Source organism: Phyllobates terribilis, unplaced genomic scaffold (genome assembly GCF_046119375.1).
Source record: "Phyllobates terribilis strain yellow unplaced genomic scaffold, ASM4611937v1 Scaffold_10__3_contigs__length_209671492, whole genome shotgun sequence".
NCBI classification, from domain to species: Eukaryota; Metazoa; Chordata; class Amphibia; order Anura; family Dendrobatidae; genus Phyllobates; species Phyllobates terribilis.
In genome coordinates, this window is record NW_027362770.1 from 152,025,231 (window position 1) to 152,049,688 (window position 24,458).

Consider the following 24,458-nt stretch of genomic DNA (forward strand, 5'->3'; position numbering starts at 1 on the left):
GAGAGCTGCTGGAGCTTTCCTGCTTTGATGGTCTCAGCTGATCAGTGTTGGCCACTCCCCTCTCCTATATATACTCACTTCTGGCAATCAGATTGCCAGTGTTAGTTCATACTGCCTGGTGTGGAGTTTAGGTTTTTGTTGTTTGAGGAGGCGTTTGGAGTGTTGTTCTAAACACTTTTGATTGGTGATTTATCTGTGTCATCTTATCCTCATCATCTCCTATTTTGTTGTTCCTTCCCTTTACTTACCGGTGTTCCACTCGGTTGTTTGTGAGTGGATATTTGTATGATTGGTATTTTCATGTATCCCTGTACATTTTCCCTTGTTAGTCTGGTTTGTGCATTCTTATATACAACTACTACCCACTTCCCTGGGTGGGGAAGGGGACAGATAAGGGCTGATATGTGGCCCCGACGTCTTCACCATTAGAAGTAATCCGGGGAGGAGGGACAGCTAGGGCGCCCCTAGCATCAGGGATACAGAAGGAGCCCATAGCCTCGGAATATCAGACAACAGAGCCGTGACAAAAGGTCTTGTGACCTATAGCGAGACATCAATTTCCTAATACCGGTCTCACCAACCTTAAAGGGTAATTCTTCATCTTTATAGATGGATATTGTCAGACAGTGCTTGTTAAAACAAGGACTTTTGTAATTTTACTGGGTGTTAAAATTTTCAGCTGTTCTTGAGATATTCACATTTTTTGTTTGTTTACAGCTCTTTGGCTTGGAGACCGACCACCACTGCTGTCTAGATTGTAAGCACTGTGCTGAAGCAGGCCGGGATTAGGAGGCAACTGAACTCTCCACAGACCTTGGCCAGCTTCAAAACTGTGCTTACATGCTCAATAGAAAATACCTTGTAAGGACTGTATAGCTGAGGTGCTCGGTCTCCAAGACAACAAGCTGTAAACAAAAGAAAAGAAAAATTTAACTCAAGAATGGATGAAAATTTTAAGAAGCAGTAAATTGCAACATCCAACAATATCCATTTATGAAGATAGGAATAACCCCTTTAAGTCAGAAACATGACCATGAATAGGAAGAACTTTAGGACGTTCCTTCATCTATGACAAAGAGATAATATTCACTGATCACCCACTGATAGAGTGAAGTGAATATCATTGATCATCTGGTTACAAAGCGTGGGATATATGAGGCAGCAAGCGAACAGTATGTTCTTGAAGTTGATGTAGGAAAGCTATGCAAACATAAAGGTTTGAGCAACTTTGGCAATGGTCAAATTGTGATAGCTAGAAGATAGGGCCAGAACATCTTGAAAACTCCAGAACTTGGTAGACTGTTCTCGGTAAACTGTGGTTAAAACAAGTGATCGGCAAATCTGTTGAAATCCAAATTCTGAAATTCACTCAAATTTGGCCAGAAAATTTGACTTGTGTCGAATTTACTTCATATGAAACAAATGTGACTTTTTCTGCTCAAGTCTCACCAGACCCCAGAGTATAGTAAACATACAGGTTAACAAAATTAAAGAAATAGGAGTTTGACCCCCGTCACTCACTTGTCTAAACGCACAGTTTCCAGCCCAGTCCTTGGTTTACCCCCTTAGCCTCTAGTCTCTTTTGGCCTTCATGGCAGGTGAAATCCTCTTCAATCATTCTGCACCTGAGCTTTCAGCACTGGGGTTCGGGCGACACACTTCATGATGATGTGATATCATGACATCACGACACGCGATGTCCAAAATTGAATCATAGTCTTGAGAAACACACTTTGTGATGCCCTAATATCATCATGAAATGCATCATCCAAGGCCTATCCAGCAGAAGAAGTACCGTTGGAGGGTAAATAAAGAGGTAGACTAGGACATTGTCTGCCATGAAGACCAGAAGATACCGGAGCCGCTTGAGGACTGGGGAGAGGACTGCCAGGGAGGACTGGGGAGAGGACACCAGTGGAGTACTGGGGAGGGAGTCAGCAGGACAGTTGAGCGTTGAGTATACTATTTTATTTTTTTTACCCCCTCTACAATTCAGAAAATTATAGTCCAGCCACTATCTAGCTAGAGTTGCATGAATCAAATAACAAAAAAATTAGGATTTGGGGATTTTTTTTTTACAATTGGAGGCAAAATTGGATTCACAGATTCATTCATTTCTAGTTAGTACCTTCCAAAAGTATTCAAAAGGTAGAACAACAGTAGCACAACCAGTGAACCTACAAGTTTCATTGATGTGCATGGGTAGTGAGGGTTAGTCCATCTGTTTTTTGTTGAAAAGTCAGTGCTGGCTATAATGGAAAAGTCTCAGAACTTGAGGAACTGGAGTTGAATGTACGAGTCTTAATAGATGCAGACCGATCAGAAAGCCCACTGCTCTAAGGGTCTTTAATGGGTACATCAGCATCAGGACTGACCATGGCGCAATGGGAGACAATGGTTTGGTCTGATTTGCTTTTACCTCATATGGAACGTTGGGTGTGTGTGTGTGTGCATCATTTACCTGAGGAAGAGATGGTACCAGGATGCAAAAGACATGGGTTCCTCCACAATTTCCATCTAATCCTAGGGGGTATCATCAGTAGGATACTCAACTTATCAATGATGGGCTCTTCTTACAAGAAGGTACTGTCCAAAGTGGACAATCCTTTCATCTTCACTCAGGTCCTGAATGAGCTGACTAGCTAACAAAAGAATGTTTTGGTCAGTAAAGGCTCAATGTCACACATTGTGTCCAGAGCAATAGTTGAGAAGAAGTTGAGACATTCTAAGAATCCCAGCAAAACGCTACAATACCCAACTGAGTGGTAGAGAAGGTTTTCTGTAGACTGTGTTAGTTTTCACCATTATGAATATGCCGACCCATCCAGTTTCTAGTACACAGCTTTCATCTTAGCTTCAAACAAGGGTGGTGCTCGCTTAAAAGTGTTAATGACCCAGGTAGAAGCGCGATGTATGGATTTGTCTATTTATTATTACTCATCATCTTCCAGCAGGTCTGGGCTAGTACAAGAAAAGGTAGAGACGGAAAGCTTGTATGGAATGTGCAGACTGTTCCAAAGTCAGATCAACTAATGGAAAAGAAGCTCGTGAAAACGCCAGAAAACCTCCATTTATGGTTGGGATCATAATGATGCTAAAATACCTTCAGACCTCTAAAAAGGACAATTTGAAAAATATTCCAACGATTAGTGGGCCCTGTAATACTGTAATTAGCAAATAATAGGACTTAGTAATGGGGGTGTCAAGGGAGCTGTTACTGAGGGTGCTTTAAGGGAATCTGCTACAAGATTTTTGCCACCTAATCTGAGAGCAGCATAATGTAGAGACAGAGACCCTGATTCCAGCGATGTGTTCCTTGCTTGGTTGCGTGCTCCAGTTTTGATAAAATCACAGTTTTAATTATTCTATTTTACTATACCAACACTACTTTTTATAGTTCTATGTATTATTTTTTATGTTTTTTTTACTATTTTTGTTAAGGGAAATACCTGAGATGTTTCGCTCTGGATCCCTTAAAATTACATGGTTTGAATGAAGCAGATGTTATGTTTTATGGTCAACTGCATCTCCTCCACTGACACCTTTAGAATCTACATTTAGTAACCCCCTGAATAAGGCTATTTTCACACTTTGCAGACATTTTGTGGGGAGATTTTTTAGCATCTTTTGGCAAAATAGTTTTAGAAAAACAGCAACCCTTCTGCAGAAATGTTATAAAATTTTTGGCAAAAATTGCACCCAGCAAGAAATACTCCTAATATACAGAGAAGAAAGAAGAACTGTTCAGATGCTAATGGTCTCATTCCCCTGATGAAGCAGACATGGAGATCTTGGGATCTCCCAATCCCCATACACATTAAACTAATGTTGGCCAAATCCACCAATATCGGCAGGCTTGTCCAACAATCTAAAGCAGAGGTTCACAACCTTTTTTGGTCCACGTTGCCAAATTTTGTGATTTTACTACTCTCAAGGCCACCTAAAATTTGAAGGGGTATTCTAAGTGTGGGTTCCCTTTCTGGAACTTCAGAAAAATGGAGTCAAGATGAGGTGTTCATAAACAAAGAGGAGTCAGAGATAGCTGAAGGCCACACAGTATGGTATTGCGGGCCACCCTTGGTCCAAAGGTTGTGCAATAATGGTCTAATGTGTATGAGGCCCTCTTGACTCTCCCTTGACAGATGATTTTGAAGTAGATAAGGATAAGGCATATCTGATTTCGGACTGCGAATTCTTTTGGTTTTGTGAGGAGTCCGGCAACTGCTATCTCAGCAGAGTTGGTTCACCTGCGTATGGAGGAATTGAGAGAGAGCTACTGGCTGGGCGATTGGCCAAACCCTTGTTCAGCTAGCCACTTAGGTTCTGGAAAATAGAATATTGATGTAATTTTTTTGTAGTCTTCATCCACAGATACTCTTTTTTTCCCTGGAGGGTTTCGTCTTCAAACAAAAAGTTTTGAGTCTAGATGATTGCTCCAAACTTAAGTAAATTTTCACCCAAAAAAATAGATCAAAACATCACAAAGTACCACTTCTTTGTTCATAACCGTAAATGGGAAATATATGGGAAAGTTTATTTTTGCTGATTAAATAGAACGGGTCATAAATATCATCACTAGAACAATGGTCCCATCTCTCACCCTTTGAATGTGCACCACTGCACCATTCATTGATCACATATTAGCTATATCTTTTTTGTTTTTTTGGGGGGTGGGGGGGCTATTTTTGTGGCTTGTTTAGGGTTGCGGCCTTTTTTTTTTTCCTAATTCTGGGTAATTTCCTAAAGATGTTTTTGGAACCTGAAAAACCCATTATAATTAAGTGGGATCTACCCCTGCTCACTATAGATGAGTGAATTAATTCAATGCAAAAACAAATTTATATAGAATTTTTAGAAATTCTATGAACCCGACAAATCTCCAACAATATGTGATTTGCGAAAATCATCTACTTATTTCAGAAGATTGCATCAGACAGAAACAACTCACATGACCTGTGGCGTGACCAGTCGGGCTTCTCAATAATGCCAGGAAGCCTAAACACATCACACAGTATAGCACAGCCTGTATAAAAGCTGATTCAGGGAATGCAGCAGCCACCTTTTGGTGAACCTGGATAGTGATAGGACGTCACAGCTCACAGCTCAGTCATAGAGATGGGAAGAGAAAGCCATAAACACTGAAGAAGCTGTACAGGTAGTGTGTAACAGCACAGCAGTGAAGAAGATTAGTGTGCAACGGGAAAAGGAATAATACAAATTTATTTAATAGGGACAGAGAAAGGAGAGTCACTGTATTAATATCTACCATCCTTTTACCCATAGGCAGAGGTCACTTTGATGTTACTAAAGCTGTGTTTGTGTTAAAAAGTTTGGAAGGGGCTGGATACAGTCCTAGGAGACCTCAGAGTGTTACATGCATCTTTTCAGAGCAATCGGAGGCATTGTAATACTTTTGGAAAAAATTGTCAAATCTGGTGAATGCTCATATCAAAGGATTCGCTCATCTCACTCTCCTACATACTGCAAAATCTAATATATAAAGCTGAATGTGTGTGTGTATGTATGTATGTGTGTATGTCTGGGATTGGCATCTGCACCGTCGCAGCTACAGCCATAAAATTTTGCACAGTCACACGTCTGGATCCCGAGAGCGTCATAGGCTATGTTGTGAGGCGAAATTGTAACCCCGCGCGTTCCAATTCACCAAACAATTTTGCCCCTATCTACATAATGGGGAAAAAGTGAAAGGAAAAGTGTTGGAGGCAAATTGACATCTGCCACATGTGAACAAGGGAGAATTAAAGAATGAGAGCGATGGCGCCAAAGAGTATATACCGTACAGTTGCTAAGGTGGGGCCCCGACATGGGATACTCATACTCAAAACACACGGGGATATGAACACACACACAAAATGCGCCACACACTACCACGTGCTTGAACACATATACCACCCTCAGCACACACAAAACGCATCTCACAAAGATTTATCAGGCTGCCAATAGCAACCAATCACAGCTCAGCTTCTATTTTGCTACAGTTAATTAATCTGAGATGTGATTGGTTAATATAGGCAACAAAGGACATTCTCAGTATAACAAAGCTTGTGTAAGGTAATAAGATGTCAGTTAGGGTGTGTTGGTGGAAAGGCTGATGTCAGTCACATTACTTCTATGTGAGAGGATATAGAAACTGCCAGTTACAGACTATTTTTACCACAATAATGCCTCATAAGAAAAGGAATTTCATGGCACGAATGTCAGCTGATGCGAAAAGGAAAGCTGCATTACGGGCCAATGAAAAATGTGAAGACCGAGAAACAAGGCTGACACACATGAGAGCAGCAGCTGCTTCCTCAAGAGCCAATGCACTTTCTGAGCAGAGAGAAGCGAGGCTTGCAGACAAGAGAACAAGAGCTGCTTCCTCAAGGGCCAATGAACTTTCTGAGGAGAGGGAAGCGAGGCTTGCAGACATGAAAACAAGAGCTGCTTCCTCAAGAGCCAATGAACTTTCTGAGGACAGGGAAGCGAGGCTTGCAGACATGAAAACAAGTGCTGCTTCCTCAAGGGCCAATGAACTTTCTGAGGAGAGGGAAACGAGGCTTGCAGACATGAAAACAAGAGCTGCTTCCTCAAGAGCCAATGAATTTTCTGAGGAGAGGGAAGCGAGGCTTGCAGACATGAAAACAAGAGCTGCTTCCTCAAGGGCCAATGAACTTTCTGAGGAGAGGGAAGCGAGGCTTGCAGACATGAAAACAAGAGCTGTTTCCTCAAGGGCCAATGAACTTTTTGAGGAGAGGGAAGCGAGGCTTGCAGACAAGAGAACAAGAACTGCTTTCTCAAGAGCCAATGAACTTTCTATCTATTTGTTTTGTGGTTTTTGTGTGGAGAATAAATTTTTGTTAACACATTCTATTTTGGTAACAGCAGTTATTAACCCGGGCGAAGCTGGGTAGTACAGCTAGTATACCATAAAATTGTCATATCCTTCATGGATCTTGTAGGCACAGAACCCCCAATGCCAAAAACTGTTATAACTGTTAGGTAATGTCATGAAATACTCGAGAACTATTATTACAGATGTATCATTCAGCATTTGCTCTGCGTTACAAGTACAGTAGCTACTAAAAATAGTCCAGTCTTCATGCAATGTATTTCCAGCTGTCACCCAGTGCAAATCACCATCTCCCGGCCACACACTAAATACAGACAACTGTTAGGAAACCAGGAAGGTTTCGGTGACCTCAATGCAACCTGCTCCATCCCCGTACGACACCAACTCTCAGCTCCCTCCTCAGCTCCTGGTCCTTAAAAGTCCCTCAGAGTAGAAACTTTTTTTCTGATCCTTATACAATACACATAAGAAAAAAGGTGTCCGATCCAGCCCAATTTTCATTGATTTTTGTAGGAATCTCCCATGTATTTGATTAAGGCCTCATTCAGACATCCGTTTTCTGTGTGTGAGTGGCATCCGTGGTTTTCATGGATAACCCTCGTTCCTGTGATTGTCTATGGGGCCATTCTCATGTCCATGAGTTTTCGTGGAAAATCATGGACACATGTCCGATTTTGATCCGAGGGTTGGATCATAATCGGCAATGCAAGTCTATGGCTTCGTGAATAAATCGGACCACACTTGGATGACATCCGAGCGTGGTCCAATTTTCATGGACTATCAGAAAGGAGAAGATGGAGATACTTTTTTTTCTCCACGTGAGAGAAAAACTGATCACACTTGGATCAAACGCTGATCAAAATAATCAGGCCGTTTTTCTTGTACGTTAGAAAAATAGACGTCTGACTGAGGTCTTATAGTGCAGTTTTAAGATGCCCATATCTGTAGGTTAAACTCTCCATACTCAGCCGGGCATGCATACTGCCATAAAAAGAGGGCGATGAGCAGCAATCAAACACTTCTGTTGTCGTTTATCTTTTGGTACCAACTAGAGTCCAATACATATTAGATGGCTTCCAGCCAACTGTTAGTTTGGCCTAGAATTATCTTCCAAGACTCCTCGATACACAGGAGCACTCAAGTGTGGCCAATTTTAGTCTAATGTGTGTAGGGGCCTTAATCCTTTTTTCCCCTTTTTTGCAGTCTGCGCCCTTTTCCACAACCCTTCCCAGTCCCCTTAATAAGTTTTTTGAAGACCACCCCCTCTTCCACTAATATTACCCACCCCCAAAAGTACACTAGAGTCTAGAGTTGAGTCTAACTATGTGGCACACCAGCACCATTAACAGAAAACATTTGTGGATCGCTGCTTTCTGAAAAGGCTTCTGTAAAATGAGGAAGATTTGCCAACTCTTCCAAGAGTTTAAAAGGTCTCCTGTTTTTCTGCAAGCAGAGTTTGAAAATAAGACATTTAATCTAGCGCAGCATCACATGGAGTTATTTTGACCTACCAGTGAAATTATTCTGAAGGCCATCCTCCATCCATACAAAACATTTTGACGTCTACATTTAAGTGTCTTCTCAACTTTGTGTTATCACAGACTCTTGTGGCCAATGAATGGATCCAAAGTGAGCTTCAAATTGGAAGATAGGCCGCTGCCAGATGCTTCAAACTGAAATGTCTTCTGCAGAACCATTGAGGTTTATTATTGTGCCAGAGCATTGGCCTACAAGGAGGATCATCTGGAGCCTCGTCCCTATAAATGGTAAGATCCCCATACACATAATAAAAGTCAGTGAACCCACCAATTTCAGGATCAGCCAGCCATCTAACATGAATGGGGGCCTTTCAACTGTCCCCCAATAAATCATGTTGGGAGACATAAGTATCAGTGGTTGGAATTCAATCACCCAATCCTTTTGTATGGCCGGAAAATAAGCCAAATTATTCTAACAGTGGATCTCTCATAGAGAACACAAGAACGCTTGGCTGAATGTTGCTTTGCACAAGGGAGTTTAGAGAGACAGCCATCTGCTGAATGACAGTTCTATCTATGTGTCTAATGGGTATGGCCAGCTTTAATTTCCCTTAGCAGATATCACAACCGTTTATCTGATGTGTAAGGTGATTTTTAAAGACAAAACCTACATAATTGCCATCAGTCCTTAATTTTGCCAAGCAGTCTGTAAATTTGACCGCTAAAGAACTAAGGTTCGCAAAACCTCACCCAAAATTGGGCACTGATAAAAAGGGTTTTCCCCACTAGCAAAGTGCATTTTAATTAATAGATCTTGGAATAATTATAAGTTCCATAATTGGATGTGTTAAATAAAAATGTTCCTGTACTGAGATCATTTTATAAATGTGCACCTGCTGTGTAATGGCTGTGTTTTGCCGTGCAGAGCTGCTCCAGTTTATGGTCAGCAGATACCACATTTCCTGGCCAGGAGAAATAGCATAAGTCACTTATGATAAATAAGTATACAGATGAAACAGCAGGGGCTCAATGCTGCTACTTTTTGAGGTAACAAATTTCCTTGCCTGAGGTAACATATATTCCTGCCTGTTTTATCACAGGAGTGATTTTTTCTGTTGCGTCTCTAGCTCTCTGAGATCATCAAAAATCAAGTCAGTGACATTAAAGATCAGTGGCTGCTAGAGCTTCTACATCAGTCACGTGATTTATAATTAACTCACAGGACTGGTGACACAACAGAAACATTCACTACTATGGTAAAACAAGCAGGGAAATGTGTTACCTCAGAAAGCAGCATCTGTGAGCCCCTGCTATTTTTTCTGTATACTTACTTATCATAAGTGACTTAGGCTATCGCCCACTGGTGCACATGGACAGAAGAAGACCCCTGTGCAAGAACAAAATATGGACCCTCTGCACCATAATAGGTCATCATAATGCACAATTCCACATGTTTTTGAGGTGGAAAAGGACTCCTCTACCTCTTGTGCAACTGCACAGGTTGCACCTGGCAATGATATGTCCGCTCCTGCCAGGAGCTGTGGTATGTGGCGACAATGAAGTGGAGCAGCTCTGCATGGTCGGACACAGCCATTGCATAGTACATTACAGGGGCACATTTATAAGATTACCTCAGCACAGGAATATTTTTTTTAACCAATCTAATTATCTATTAATTCAAATGTACTTTGTTCGCCGGACAACCCCTTTAATGTTTGGAGGTCATTCCTGAGGGTGGGGTTTAAATGTCCAAAATTTTTAGTTCTGTTGGTAAGTATAGGTCTATATGAATAAACAATCTCAATCAGTGATATCAAACAGCAGCTGCCCCTCCAATGCTTCTAGTTCTAGAGACCTTGACAACCCCCAAGAAATTATTTTAAAGGTGTTGTCCATTACTCGGACAACCCCTTCTCAATCAATGTGTTAGCCTCCAGTGAAATAACAACACTTATGCTCACCGGTGTAGGCAGTTGCTTTCTTGACGATCGTGTGACATTGCTATCAGTGCTAGCTTCATTCTTTCCGACTTCGGACGAATCAAGAGGAAGTGAGAACTGCAGTTGGCCACCCACTTCCTCTTCAATGTCAACACGATGCCCAGGAACAGAGCCAGAATCGGATGTGCATATAGGTGTTATTATTTTACTGGGGGCAAACATGCTGATTGAGAAGGGGCTGCCAAAGTAGTGGACAACCCTTTCAAAGTGTAGCAGTGTACCCTTTTAAGTGTAGCCTTATGGTTTCCATCTTTCATCGTTTTTTCCAAGTACTGTATGTTATAAAGATATCTTCATTGTGAGATTATAATGAGACTTTAAATAGAAGAAGTGCAAAAATATGACAAAAAAAGAAACTTGCAATCTGATTCTGCATTGTAATGTCTTTTGGGAAATTAGCCAAATTAAATGATTGCGTTCAGCTGTAAGAAGAATAGATGAAGACGACCCAAGGATTCTTATTTTTAGTATCATTTCAAATGACAAGCAAGATTTGCTAGTAGCCCAGAAAGAGGAAAAAAAAAAGCTTCAGAATATCATTAGAATGGATTTCTGTTCTCCATGAAATGTTAAGCCTCTTTAATGTCACTGGAGACTAGAAAGTGGTGGGTATAGAGTGTGATTATACAGAGCATCCCGCCAAACATCCTGCATAATGTATGTATGTATGTATCTATGTATGATAGATCGAGAAACAGAATGGGGCTAAAATTATTGTTACTTGCTACAGTTGTAGAACTGGTGGTCTTCAACAGTGTGCAACTGACCATAAGGGGACAGATCTTGTAGCCATCAAAGAGGGTCAAGATACAAGACAAAAACTCTGCATGGACATGCGAATCCCTTGACCAAGCGTCATCCATTTCTTGATGTATATGAAGTGCAAAATAACACTGGCTATCGTCACTTCTCACGGACAAGCAGTGAGGCAGGGAAGTCAAGACGCCCATAGTCATATATCAAGAGTGTACGTCAAAGGCAGAAGGGCAAGACAAATGAGAAAACAGGTCACAGACTAAATTCAGAAGTTCAAAATGGTAGCAGATCAAGACAAAGGGGCTAGGCAAACGAACAGTCAACAGTCACCCATTTCTTGATGTATATGAAGTGCAAAATAACACTGGCTATCGTCACTTCTCATGGACAAGCAGTGAGGCAGGGAAGTCAAGACGTCCATAGTCATATATCAAGAGTGTACGTCAAAGGCAGAGGGGCAAGACAAAAGAGAAAACAGGTCACAGATTAAATTCAGAAGTTCAAAATGGTAGCAGATGAAGACAAAGGGGCTAGGCAAACGAACAGTCAACAGTCACCCATTTCTTGATGTATATGAAGTGCAAAATAACACTGGCTATCGTCACTTCTTACAGACAAGCAGTGAGGCAGGGAAGTCAAGACGTCCATAGTCATATATCAAGAGTATATGTCAAAGGCAGAGGGGCAAGACAAAAGAGAAAACAGATCACGGACTAAATTCAGAAGTTCAAAATGGTAGCAAATCAAGACAAAGGGGCTAGGCAAACGAACAGTCAACAGTCACCCATTTCTTGATGTATATGAAGTGCAAAATGACGCTGTCTATCGGCACTTCTCACGGACAAGCAGTGAGACAGGGAAGTCAAGAAGTCCAGAGTCAAATATCAAGAGTGTACGTCAAAGGTAGAAAGGCAAGACAAAAGAGAAAACACAGACTAAATTCAGAAGTTCAAAACGGTAGCAGATCAAGACAAAGAGGCTAGGCAAACAAATAGTCAAAAGGCAAAGTCCGAAGTCAGGTAGCATAAGATCAGAACAGCAGAATACAAAAGCACAAGATACACACACCTCCGAGCAAAACTATGAGTGGCAATGGTCTGACCATTGCCAGCCAGCTAAATAGCCAGGCAATCACCCAGAAAGGTGACACCTGATTGGGCTGGTGGGAACTCCTAAATTAGCATGTGGATAGCCAGCGAGCCCCATTCCCTGGTTGGGTGGCTGGGCTATCCCATACACAATATTGACAGCCCAGCATGCCCCAATTTTACTCAGCCATTTTTTAGTGTACACCTAAGCATCCTTGGTGACAACCAACATGTTTACCATAAAACCTTTCCTCCTAGACAATTTTTCATTTTAAATTACACCATTCATCTTACTATATAGTGTATAGAAAAAGAGAGAAAACATTTAAAGTTGAGTGAAATGGTAAAAAAATAAATTCCATTATTATTTTTTGGGGATTTTGTATTTAAGGCCATCACTGCATGACAGCTTCATATATTTCCATAAGGGTGTCACGCTCGGTTCAGCAGACACGCGGTCAGTTCAGGCATTGATATCCAAGATTGGACCGATGATCATGGACGTCTGAAATGGCCTAGGGTATGTCGATGGTCGGAATGCTTAGTGTAAACTGATGGTCCTCATTCCAGGCGATACTTATCTTATGCGAATGACCAGCTTAGCATATCACATTTTTGATGTTCAATATTCTTCCATCGACCATCATAAACGATCGTTCCCATATAATTCCCAAATGTTGATGGGCCGAAGTATTCAAAATGGACCATTTCCATTGACATTTATCTCATGTTTATGGGAAGCTGAACAGTTTCCTAAGCTCGAAGAAGGAAATCTACCTTGCCCTGCAGATATATTTAGGAACCATATTTCTATTGGATTAGAGTTCCTTGGGTCCAATAAGGTCCTGTTCTCTGCCCATAAAGACATAAAGAACATGCACATATTCACCTTTCATTTCATTGTGAACTTTCTTGTAATCATTGCATATACAGGACATATTGCATTATTGGTAATGGGGTTTTTTAATCACTCCTCAGAGAACATACCCTAGTGATAGATGATTGGCAGCTAAGTCAACTCCAAATGGGGTTGTCTTCTACTAGACCCTTTGGTTCCACTATTATGTCAGAGCTTGGGCCTCACCATTGGATTCTCTGGTATTATGATGACAAGAGTGACCATGAATCAGAGATTTAGGAATGCACATCAACGAGTGTCTAGACCTTCACATTTTCTAAACAGATCCTTAGGTCTCATGTTCCCAGTGAAGTCATGTGAGCAGAGACCCTACAGAGATATAACAAGTCATTGTAACTCTGTACTACAAAGCCTTAGAGAATCTGTCACTAGTTTTTTTGCTGCCCCATCTAAGAGAATAATAATGTAGGGGCAGATTTCCTGATCCTAAAGCTGGGTCACTTACTAGGCTTTTGAGAAAACGCTGCAGCTCTGTTAGTCTTCTCAGTGATGAGCTCCACCTACGTAGTTCTCATTAGCTCTCTAACATTGATTGGCAGCTATTGTCCAATATACAGTGTAGACAGAAAGCAGTCAATCAATTGTAAGGATGGGGCTTGGCAGAGCTCATCAATGAGAGGACTAGCAGAGCTGCAGAAAATACAAGTGAAATTATCAAAACTACAGCAAGAAGCCCGGTAAGTGATACACCACTGAAATCAGGGTCTCTGTGCCTAATTTTTGTTGCCTTGGATTGAGAAGCATAAACCCTGTGATAGAATGCGACCCCCAGGGCGATCATAATATTTCATGCACCTCTGACAAATAGCCATGACCAGCCAGGTATTTGCTGCTGGGGAAGTGTATTATTACATGGCTGCCAGAATGGGAGCTGCCCTTTCAGCAATTCTTGTTCTGGCTCATGGGTTCCTCTTGTTACGATGTCGTCATTGTTTTCTATTAGGTCATATGGACAGCGGTGGTCTTCATAGGACAACCCCTTTTAGCGCTACATGTTCCACCATATAGCACGAAACCTTATGAAGGTATTTTTTAATACAGAGAATAATCAAGCATCTGCATGAAATCAGAAGTATAGTTGGGCACCATATACTCCTCTTTGGGGGCTATAATTCTGGATTGGTACATCTCGAAGGTGGCCCATAGCCACAATACCATGGTGTGCCCGAGACCTTTATATTCTGTAATTTCGCTAGTAATTTGGATTTAGAAGTTCTTTAAATCCTTTAAATGAGCAGGACAAACATTTTCTTTCTTATCATTACAGCTTCAAATGCACATACAAGAGTTTACGAATGACTCCAATCAGCGAAGTTAATTAAAGGGGAGCGGATCATTGTAATATCAACAGTGATAATTATCCGAGCTTGCAAAATGATATCACTCCCCAACACACATGGTTTTTGGCTTTTTGATAGCATCCATTTAAAGATCCAAAAGAAAGAGAGAGAAAAAAAAATCAAGATTCTCATTTGCATAAGGAATTTAGCAAACAGAGGATGTGGCCGGGGTGAATAACGAGACAATTAATTATCTTTTGACTACATCAAAGTAACCATATCCCTTGCCTTGAACGTGGTGGGGTGTAGGAAGCCTTTAGTGATAATGTGGAATGAAAATTACAATACAATGCACAAAGTCATCTTGTGAGTATCTTTTTTGGTTAACTGGGACCGGCACAGTAGCAGTCAAAGATGAAAAGCTCCACAAAGTACAGCCCTGATGCCCACCGCACTGGTGGCACATGTTCTTGAGTCATCAAGCCAGAAGAACCTCTAAGAGGTCTACTACATCAAAGACCACTTAGGTAATTATAATTAAGGGATGATTGAAGTCAAGCTTAAAGGCAGTCATAGATAAAGGATAACCTTCTGTACGACTTTCCAATTTTTAGGATTATGCCATCACCTTCCTTGGTCACCAAAGCTATACGAGTGTATGATTTCAGTAGAGCAGTGGACATCTTTCATACCAAGTATCTGTATGGGATACTAAAGGATGACCAAGAATAATCCTATCAAAGGATTTTTTCTGCTATTGTCTGCCTTTGGCTGATATTGTATCAGGCCTTAAAGGGAAGCTGACAGATTATACATGCTATCCAATCCATGGTTTGACTCTGAAACACTGCAAAAATACTATAAAAGCTGCAGGGGACCAAATTGCATCAGTGACTAGTCGGAAAGGTGGGTCCCTGGCGGCTTCCTTCTACCTGTTCTTCTTGAGTGACAGGTCTCCCCCTGGAGCACGTATAGAGAGAGACTTGTCAATACAGGTAGCGGGTGAGGAGAAGAAGGTTTGGTCCCCGATCGCAGAGTTCCAAAGTTAAACATATATGGCTGAAATAATACAGCCAGTGTCTAATATAAGCTGCCCATATGAGCGGTCAGGTTCCCTTTAAAGATATTCTTTTTTCAGTGGACCTTGTAAAATTAGTCCGATTTGCCATCATAAAAACCATATTCCGCAGCTCGATAAAACATTCTTGACTATCGGTTGCTGAATTCGGGCTTTTGCTTGGTATAACATTATTCAGAGGTGTCCATCCTTAAAGGAAGTGTTCACTACTTTATGTTACTGAAAAAATTAGGTACGTAGTGATCTTAAAATGAAAACAAAAATACTCAACAACTGGCCCTGTTGTCCATGTCCCCTAGTGATCTCCTCACTTATTTTTACAGCAGGGGAATGCTACATGACCACAGCAACCAATCAGTGGTTATCGATTGGTTGCAGCAGTCATGTGCCGTCTGAGTGGGAAGAGGAAGAGTTAGGAGACTGTTTCTTCCCATTCACATGGCACTTAAGTGGGTTGTCCATTACTTGGACAACAACTTCTCAATTAACATATTCCCCCATGTAAAATAAAAACAGCATGTACTCACCTCAGGGGCCGACGCCTTTCCAGCAATGTTATGTCACGTGAACTTTGATTAAGATTTCAGACCTTAATTAGCCTATTAGGGTTATGGCTTGGTCACTATCATCGTTAGGAAAGGCCAGGTGATGTAAATTTCCCAGCTTTATAAAAACCCAGCCTCCTCTAACCTGCCATGGGTTCTTCTAAGCAGCTGCCTAGCACTCTGAAAATGAAAATGGTGGAGGCCCACAAAGCAGGAGAAGGCTATAAGAAGATAGCAAAGCGTTTTCTAGTTGCACTTTCCTCAGTTCAAAATGTAATTAAGAAATGGCATGTAATAGGAACAGAGGAGGTCAACATAAGGTCTGGAAGACCAAGCAAAATTTCAGTGAGAGCTGCTCTTAGGATTGCTAGAGAGGCAAATCAGAACCCCCTTTGACTGTAAAAGACCTTCAGAATGATTTAGCAGACTCTGGAGTTGTGGTAGATTGTTCTACTGTTCAGAGACACCTGCACAAATATGGCATTCATGGAAGAGTCATCAGAAGAAAACCTCTCCTGTGTCCTCACCATAAAATTCAGCATCAGAAGTATGCAAAAGAACATCTAAACAAGCCGGATGCATTTTGGAAACAAGCTAAAATACAACTCTTTGGCCACAATGATCAAAGGAATGTGTGGAGAAAAAAGCGCCCAGAATTTCAGGAAAAGAACATCTCACCAACCATTAAGCATGAGGGTGGATCAATCATGCTTTGGGGCTATCTTGCAGCTAATGGCACGGGGAACATTTCACGGGTAGAGGGAAAAATGGATTCAATGAAATTTCAACAAATTCTTGATGCAAACATAACACCATCTGTAAAAAGCTGAAGTTGAAAAGAGGATGGCTTCTACAAATGGGTAATGATCCTAAACACAAGTTACAATCCACAATATACAACCTCAAAAGGCGCCAGCTGAAGGTTTTACAATGGCCCTCACAGTCCCCTGATCTGAACATCATTGAAAATCTGTGGCTAGTGTTGGACGTAATTTCACACAAAACCCCAAAAATGGGCTGGATGAAATTGTTGGCACCTTTCCAAAATTGTGGGTAAGCAACTTTGTTTTAAGCATGTGATTCTCATTCAAACTCACCTGTGGCAAGTAACAGGTGTGGTCATTATAAAAATCACACCTGAAACCAGATAAAAAGGAGACAAGTTGACTCAATCTTTGCATTATTTGTCTGAGTGTGCCACTCTAAGCATGGAGAACAGAAAAAGGAGAAGAGAACTGTCTGTGGACTTGAGAACCAAAATTGTTGAAAAATGTCAACAATCTCAAGGTTACAAGTTCATCTCAGAGATCTTAATGTTCCTTTGTTCACAGTGTGCAACATAATCAAGAAGTTTACAACTCATGACACTGTAGCAAGCTAACCTCAGTGGACGTGGACGGCAGAAAAAAATTGATGAAAGGTAACAACACAGGATAGGTCGGAAGGTGAACAAGCTGCCCCAATCAAGTTTCAAAGAAATTCAAGCTGTCCTGCTGGCTCATTGTGCATGAGTGTCAGTACAAACTCTCCATAGACATTTCAATGAAATGAAACGCTATGGCAGGAGACCCAGGAAGACCCCACTGCTGACACAGACACACAAAAAAGCTAGACAGTAGTTTGCCAAAATGTACACGAGTAAGCCAAAATCCTTCTGGGAAAGTGTCTTGTGGACAGATGAGACCAAAACAGAGCTTTCTGGTAAAGCACATTATTCTACTGGTTACTGAAAAGGGAATGAGGCCTACAAAGAAAAGAACACAGTACCTACAGTCAAATATGGTGGAGGTTCAAAAATCTTTTAGGTTAGTTTGCTGACTCTGGCACTAGGTGCCTTGACTGTGTGCAAGGCATCATGACATCTGAAGATTACCAAAGGATTTTGGGTTACAATGTAGTGCCTAGCGTCAAACAGCTGGGTTTGCGTCCTGAGCCATGGGTCTTCCAGCAGGACAATGAAACCCCAAACATACTTAAAGAAGCACCCAGAAATGGTTGGAAACAAAGCGCTGGAGAGTTCTGCAGTGGCAGCAATGAGTCCGGATCTAAATCCCATTGATCACCTGTGGAGAGATCTTAAAATTACTGTTGGGAGAAGACGCCTTCAAATATGAGAGACCTGGAGAAGTTTGCAAAAGAAGAGTGGTCCAAAATTCCAGCTGAGAGGTGTAAGAAGCTTGTTGAGCGTTATAGGAAGCGATTGATTGCAGTTAGTTATTCCAAAGTGTGTGCAACCAAATATTAAGTTGAGGGTGCCAGCAATTTTGTCCCATTTTTGAGGTTTTGTGTGAAATTATGTCCAATTTGCCTTTTTTTCTGTTTTTTGTGTTGTTCCAATATACACGAAGGAAATAGACATGAGTATAATAAAACATGTGTAATTGCAATAATTTTCAGACTGGTTATTATCATCATGCTGTATATACACAGGATCAACCACTCACAATAGGCGATGCCACAGCTCACCACCACCCCCGCACTTCACAATGACCTTTGCACATGCTCATTAGATTAGTGCAAAAAGATAGGATCTGAGTCAGTTTATTGCTGCTAATGTACATGTGAATTTCCTGAAAGAACAGGAAGCAGGAGTCAAGAAGAGCCCCAGTGGCTGGTGTAAAAATTGCAACATTTCTTATTTTTATTTCTAATACAGATTGTGATATGGAAAATAAAAAAAAAACTGTCAAAATTAAAAAAAGGCAATACATTTAACACAAAATTATGACTTAAACAATAGGCTTTTCTTCTGATGTCACATTGCCTTTAGCTTGAGATGTATAAGTGCATATGGAACATCTCAAAGTTTTTACAGTGAAAATACCATGAACTTTTACAAGTCCCTCAAAGGCAACTTGTAATTGTCCTATAATCATTGTTAATATTTTACCATCAATTAAGCCATTTATGGGTTAACTAAATGTACGAGTGATGTATGTCAGGAAGGTTTTGTATAGCTGCCTATAGCTGCCTTCCTCATTCTAAGTGAATGTTGCTCTTGAGGGACTCGAAAAAAAAATCAACTAGTTGCAGAATATCAAAACTAATCAGCCAAAAAAGTAATGTATATGAAGTAGCCCATGAGTCTCCCTAGGTTTGGAAATGAGTAAAATAAAAATAATCTTTCATCTTGCGGGACATGAGATCCACCAACGGTGTCTAGCTGGACTTTATTCCCATTTCACTATTGGAATAAACATTATGACCACTGATGGGGAGGTGTCAACCGAACAAGAATTTGGCCAATGGTCATCTTACATGTAAGGCTTATTTTAGATTTTCCAATGGGACACACCCTTGCCGCCTCTTTGAAACCTCTTCACACCTCTTACAAAGCCCCTGCTAAAATTCCTACATGCCCCATCCACCAGTTGAACCTTCTGGAAACTCAGTTTTCTGGGAGGTTTTGTGGAGATTTTAGGATGCACTTTTTCAATTCTTCCAAGAGTCCTAAAAGTCTCTACTTTTTTTCTGGAGCCATCCATATTTTCCAGAAGAGTTGACTAGGGCTTAGAATATTTCAAGCTAAATTCACGTTTAAGTCCTTAGTTATCATGCAATTTTGTGTTGGTAAAACTCTTGGCCAAGTACCGTATGGCTATATTTCAATGGGGACATCCAACATTATCAATTCCTGTTTCCCTCAACATCTACTGTCAGGGCGTCTACCAAAATCTACCATTTGGCGCCCACCAAAGTCTACCATCAGGGATACTGTCAGGAGGACGTCCAACACATGAGCTCTTCAGCCAAGCCAACTGATTGGGGCAACACATTTCCCAAGTGTATGGCTAAAATTAGTCTTTATAGATGGTCTCCAGGGCTTCCGAATAACTTTCTCTAGTGGGAGACAAAGTTCTTCAGCTCATCAGTGAATCATTGAGTACATAAAAAAAAAACTCTTTCGTAAATTCTCCAGTTTTTCATTACACTGGTTTCTGGTGGGACAGATTTCAGATCATTCACTGTGTGCGTTTTTTACAGTAATTGTGAGCTCATGTGTAATGACAAGATCTGTTCTGCAGCTCAGCTGACTTCCATTTGCCTTGCACAAATCCAATCACTGCCGACTCATAAGGGACTGAGATTTTCCACTCTGCTGGCAAATTGTTCGATAAGATCAGGAGACTTTCAACACTTCTAGTCATATTTCAGAGTCAGGGTCTTACTATGTTTCCAGCTGATTTTCCTCTATTACAGCATCTAGTCTAGTGGTGCTCATGGTACACAACAATGCTCTGTCTTGTTACGTAAAGTGGCCACAAACCTAAAGTTGGTCAAACTTGCCAATTTCGATAGGACTAGGGGACCACCTGATGTGTACTATATGTGGGCCTCTTAACTCACCCCTGACAGATGATGTCGGGGAAGAGTTGGACAATTGGAATTTCAACCCTTTTGTTTTCAGATATGCAAATTGTCACCTATTGGAAGTAGCAATCCTAAAAGTCAATCAATATCAACCCTTTACCGAGCCTAGACAAAAGCCAAACCAAAATCTCAAATGTGTTTCAGGGTGTTTGCCCCTGCTCAGTGCAAAGTATGAGATCTGATTTGGCTGTATGAGAGGCCTCTGATTGCAGTCTAAGGGGTAATGTCTCTCCTTATGGAGAGTGACATACCTGACATGCAAGTGTAAGGAGACTAATAGGCCATGTAATGCTCCTTTGGGAATTTAAATATGAAAAATTGCCTCTTCAGAGAGAAATAGGACTAGAACTCTAGTGCCATCTAATGGAAGTAGCAATCCTAAAAGCCAATACTCATTCTTTAAGGACCCTTGCCACATGACGTAGGATAAAAACCAAAGAAATAGCAGCAGCATGCCTCTCTTTCCACATGGAGCCAACCGCTCATGTGTATGGGGAGGTGAGGAGCGATTGCTCAACAGACAACTCATGTGTATGACCAATAACAATCATAGTTAATGATCCCGCCATTAATGACTCTCCAATGTTATTTTTAAAAAGTTAACATTTTTTATTTTTTTACTTTCATGAATCCACTTGTTTTTTTTTCCATTAGACGTCATGCTTGAAATGTTCTGTAACTCCAGATAGCGACTAAGTATAATTGCAGCTGTATAATTACACTCCGAGCCATTCTATTCTAATAGCTTAATATTTAGTTCTTGTAAAAGGCTCTTCAACCGATCATTAGACCCAATTCTTGTGTTTACCAAGAGAAAGTATTCCATTTACAAACGTATTTTCTGTAATCTACATGAAAAGCAGTATAAATGTGTATCTGCATTTCTACTGGACTTCATTTACAGCCCTTAATATACTCCAGAGCTGCAATCATAAATATACATGTTTCAGAGGTGAAATATCCCAGAATCTGCAAATAGGGTCTAAGGGGTAATGTCTCTCGTTGTGGAGAATGAAATGCCTGACAAGCCGGTGTAAAGAGACTTATAGGCCACGCAATGCTAATCTGTGAAATTAAATATGTGAATTGCCTCTTTAGAGGGGAAGAAGACTTGTACTCTAGCGCCAACTACTCAATATAACAATCTTAAAAGTCAATATGGACCCATTAACGGGCCTTGCCATATGACTTGGGATAGTAGCCAAACCAGAATCTCTATTTTCAGACAGGTGTTTCAGGCTGTTGCCCCTCCTCAGTGCAAAGCAAGACATCTGATCTGGTTGTATGAGAGGCCTTTGACAGGGGTCTAAGCGGTAACGTCTCTCCTTGTGGAGAGTGACTTGTTTGACATGGAGGTGTAAGGAGGCTGCATCCTTTCAGATGTGTGTAGTAAGCCACACACTTCAGAGAGCTATCGAACAAAAGCTAGATTTATTGCCCATGCCCCATTCACTTGCATGGTCAGTGTGATGAACCTGTAGCCGCCATCTTGGTAATGATAAATCATATCCAGGGATGGCCACACTTCAGCAGCCCCCACCCTTGGGACCTTCTGTTAAAACGTCAACTAGATAGTTTCCCCCCATCCAGGCTCCTGTAAGATAAGAAGCCTACTTAACACTTGAATGCTAGGAGCTTCAAAGACTTCGAGAGGAAACACAGCCAGCAGGGGGGGGTGCTTCGTCTATCTGTACCTGACCATTTGTCCCATAGGACTAGTTTCTTTGTCTGTCACAAGCATGGAGGCATAAGATATAGAAACATGAATAGTACACGCATGTTGCGTGGGATGGGCCAATAAAAAAATATCACGGCGTCCCGGAGCCATTGCGCACACAAGCCTCCGCGGTAGACGTTTGTACGTGCTCTGGAAGCCAAGATATAGCGCGGAGCCATTCCTGAGGACCGTATGGTATCATAATTGATATCAAAAGGTCGGTTACGGCGGCCCGAATCCATGGGAACCCCTGGGGGTATCATGAGACCATCCCAGAAGAAGTTATTGGGTTCCATAGAATTTGGGCTTCTGATCGAAGTTAGACCTGAGGGTGGAGACTGAGCCAGCTGACCTCACCAGCAGTGGGCGGGACGGGGCAGGTAAGATAGCAGGACAGACAAGAGACAAGTCAGTCTTGACCCAAGAGTGGTGTGCTGAACATCTGAGCACCAGCTGAGGCCACCAAGGGGAGGAGCAGTTTGACCATGCGGTGGTAGGCCTCAGCCTGTAACAAAGAACCGTGCCTGCGATCGCAGAATCCTCTCCCTGCGTCACAAGAAAATCAAGAAACCGGTAACTGATATGCTGTGGTGATTCTGTGTGTTGTATTCCATTGTTGTATAGTTTAGCCTGACCTTATACCTGTGTATATTTAGTTGTATATCGTGTATCTAGTGTATTATTATAATCAATTACCTCAAGTAATTGTGGGCCTGCCTTTTATTCTGCATAACGAACGCACGTCCGTGTGAGCTCGGCTCAAGCCAAAACGCTACCCAGGGTTGGTTCCTGACCCGATATAGGCCCATTCACGGACTGGGCGTATATCTAAAATAGGGACTGGTGGCAGCATACCAACTGGGGATTGGGGAAGGCTAGTAGTGACGGTCGGAGGTTCAGATATATATATTCCTGGCGCGGCCAAGGAAGATATATATACCGCCCTCACTACAGAGGGCCCCGATACCCAGTAGGTTACAGGACAGTCTCTCTGGCGACCGCTTATCCTAGGTGCAGTTCCTTGACTGACCTGAGGCTAAGAGGGCGCTAGCGAGTTGTGCTGTGTAGTGACGTTGAAGGGATAACACACTACCGTGTTCCCTGCGCTGGTTGCAGCTACCTGGCACTACTTTCTCTAGGTGCAGTACCTTGACTGACCTGAGAGGTAAGGGGGCGCCAGAGAGCTGCACCCACCGGCCGGCTTTCATCACATTGGTGGCAGAGCGGTGGGATTGCAGAATAATAGTGTTGTGGGACCCCTACTCCCAGGCACTAAAGACTGCCAGTGGTAACTTCCACTGCTGGAGTCTTAAGGTCAGCCCAACGTTAGACGGTCAGGCTAAAAGTATAACAAGGTGTGTGCAAACTCAGGGTTGCAGCGGTGTCGGTTACCAAGATGGCAGACGGCACCAGGAGCAAGACCCTGCAAGAGGCTAATGCTACGGTCCGTGTGGCAGGAGGGGAGGACATTGTTACTCATGGCGAGGAGGAGTCCAGCCCGGGCACCTCAGGGAGCCAGTCCCCAGTATACGGTCCCGCAGTGGGCTGCCCACCACCTACCCAGCCCAGCCTGTCCAGATCACAAGCCCTTTTACAAGCGGCTATGGCAAGTCTCCAGTCTCATGGCGATGCCGTCTACAAAACCCTCCTGGCAGCATCAGAGAAGGCAGCGGAGGAGGAGCGTGCAGAGCGGGCTGCGGAGCGGGCTACGGAGCGTGAAGCTGCAGAGCGCCGGGAGGCTGCGGAGCGTGCAGAGCGAGCTGCGGAGCGCCAGCACCAACTGGACCTGGCCCAGCGGGGGCTTCCGCTAGAGCAACCAACCCATCAGGAGACCAAGTCGTCCAAAGTCCGAGCTGAGGACTTCCCTCTACTGGAGAAGGATGGGGACCTGGACTCCTTTCTGGTGGCATTTGAACGGACCTGTCTTCAGCACCATCTGGCCCGGGATCAGTGGGCCAGATACCTGACCCCCCGTTTGAGGGGTAAGTCCCTGGATGCCTTGGGGGACTTACCTGCCGGGGAGGTACAGAACTACGACTGCATCAAGCGGGCCCTGATCCGGCAGTACAACCTCACTCCCGAGTCGTACCGCCAGAAGTTCCGGAGCCTGCTGCGTGGCCCCAAGGACACCTGGACCGATCATATGCGGGCGCTGTTGAGAGCCGCAGAGCACTGGACCTCGGGTCTAGCGCTTACTACCCGCCAGGAGGTCCAGGAACTGTTCGTCACGGAGCAGTTCTTGTGGAACTGCCCAGAGGACCTCCGACAGTTCCTCCGTGACCGAAAACCAACAGGGGCTTCTGCTACAGCCGCCCTGGCAGACGAGTATGCCAATAACAGGGCGCCTGAGCTGAAGAAGTCTGCCAGCAGCAC

The 24,458-nt window shown here is 42.5% G+C and overlaps 1 protein-coding gene across 2 annotated transcripts in view; it reads right to left on the minus strand.

The window, feature by feature from the left end:
* TSPAN9 (tetraspanin 9) overlaps positions 1–24,458 on the minus strand; it is a 692,453-nt gene that overhangs the window by 638,183 nt on the left and 29,812 nt on the right. Inside the window, exon 1 of one of the 2 annotated variants that reach the window (XM_073649939.1) lies at positions 10,293–10,361. The exons of the other annotated variant lie outside the window; for it this stretch is intronic. The gene's annotated coding sequence lies outside the window, so the exon portion shown is untranslated. Of the gene's footprint in view, positions 1–10,292; positions 10,362–24,458 lie in introns of those variants that run through there. 2 annotated transcript variants of the gene reach the window in all.